The sequence below is a fragment of the Puntigrus tetrazona genome, chromosome 11 (assembly GCF_018831695.1).
Source record: "Puntigrus tetrazona isolate hp1 chromosome 11, ASM1883169v1, whole genome shotgun sequence".
Lineage (NCBI taxonomy): Eukaryota > Metazoa > Chordata > Actinopteri > Cypriniformes > Cyprinidae > Puntigrus > Puntigrus tetrazona.
In genome coordinates, this window is record NC_056709.1 from 11,126,881 (window position 1) to 11,128,510 (window position 1,630).

Genomic DNA, 1,630 nt, shown 5'->3' on the forward strand with positions numbered 1-1,630 from the left:
GAGGAGACCATTACAATAGTCCACCCTGCTGGTGATGAAGGCATGGACTAGTTTCTCCAGGTCTTGCCTGGGCACAACAGCATTCTGATTTTTCTTGAGTCAGCGCTGGTTAGTCACTGCTTTGACATGACAGCTGAATTTTGCATTAACTTAATTGTGAGATGATCATCCAGGTCTAGTCCTCTGCCTGGGCACAAATTTATTCACCAAGAGAGTACGCTGATTTAGTCACTGCTTTGACATGACAGCTGAAACTAAGGTCGGTCTCTAGAATCACACCAAGATTCTTGACTTGCCTTTTGGTTGTTTGACCCCTTGAGTCAAGATATGCATTCACCTTGTGAACTTCATCTTTATTTCCAAACGCAATGACCTCAGTTTTCTCCTTGTTTAACTGAAGAAAATTTTTGCACATCCAACTGTTGATTTCATCGATGCATTGGCAGAGTGAGTCAATGGGGCTGTAGTCATTTGGTGATAAGGCTAGGTAAATCTGCGTGTCGTCAGCATAGCTGTGATAGGCAGTTTGATTCTTTCTCATTATTTGACTTAGTGGGAGCATATGCAGGCTAAACAAGAGCGGCGCAAGAATTGAGCCTTGTGGGATTTAGCAGAATGTTTTATTCAAAGTGACACTGCATTCAGTTACAGGTTTATCTGCTCGTGCTTTGTCTGGGAATCAAACCCTTTTTTTGAATCTTCTGTTTTCTTGAATCTTCTCTTGAATCATCTCTTCTCCTGAATCATCTCTTCTCCTGAATCTTCTCCTGAATCATCTCTTCTCCTGAATCTTCTCCTGAATCATCTCTTCTCCTGAATCTTCTCCTGAATCATCTCTTCTCCTGAATCTTCTCCTGAATCATCTCTTCTCTTGAATCATCTCTTCTCCTGAATCATCTCTTCTCCTGAATCTTCTCCTGAATCATCTCTTCTCCTGAATCTTCTCCTGAATCATCTCTTCTCCTGAATCTTCTCCTGAATCATCTCTTCTCCTGAATCTTCTCCTGAATCATCTCTTCTGAATCATCTCTTCTCTTGAATCTTTCTCTTGAATCTCTCTCTTCTCTTGAATCTTCTCTTGAATGAATCTTCTCTTCTCCTGAATCTTCTCTTGAATCATCTCTTCTCCTGAATCTTCTCCTGAATCATCTCTTCTCCTGAATCTTCTCCTGAATCATCTCTTCTCTTGAATCATCTCTTCTCTTAAATCTTCTCTTGAATCTCTTCTTCTCTTGAATCTTCTCTTGAATCTTCTCTTCTCTTGAATCTTCTCTTGAATCTTCTCTTCTCTTGAATCTCTTCTTCTCTTGAATCTTCTCTTGAATCTTCTCTTCTCTTGAATCTTCTCTTGAATCTTCTCTTCTCTTGAATCTCTTCTTCTCTTGAATCTTCTCTTGAATCATCTCTTCTCTTGAATCTCTTCTTCTCTTGAATCTTCTCTTGAATCATCTCTTCTCCTGAATCTTCTCCTGAATCATCTCTTCTCTTGAATCTTCTCTTCTTGAAGCGTTGAAGCCGTGCTGAAGAGAGATCAGTGGTTGTCCAGCAGCGTCAGAAGCCGTTTGAGAAGAGCACAGACCTGAGACGTCTCTCCTCGTCCCATCAAGCCTCCCGAAGCGGACGTCTGGAG

At 41.2% G+C, this 1,630-nt stretch overlaps 1 long non-coding RNA gene across 1 annotated transcript in view; it reads right to left on the reverse strand.

Annotated features, from left to right (window-relative positions):
• Window positions 1–1,433: 1,433 nt before the first annotated feature.
• Window positions 1,434–1,630, reverse strand: part of LOC122354511 — a 2,000-nt gene continuing 1,803 nt past the window's right edge. The window contains exon 4 of the long non-coding RNA XR_006252116.1: window positions 1,434–1,630. This exon is cut by the window's right edge and continues 95 nt beyond it. This is a non-coding gene — a long non-coding RNA (uncharacterized LOC122354511).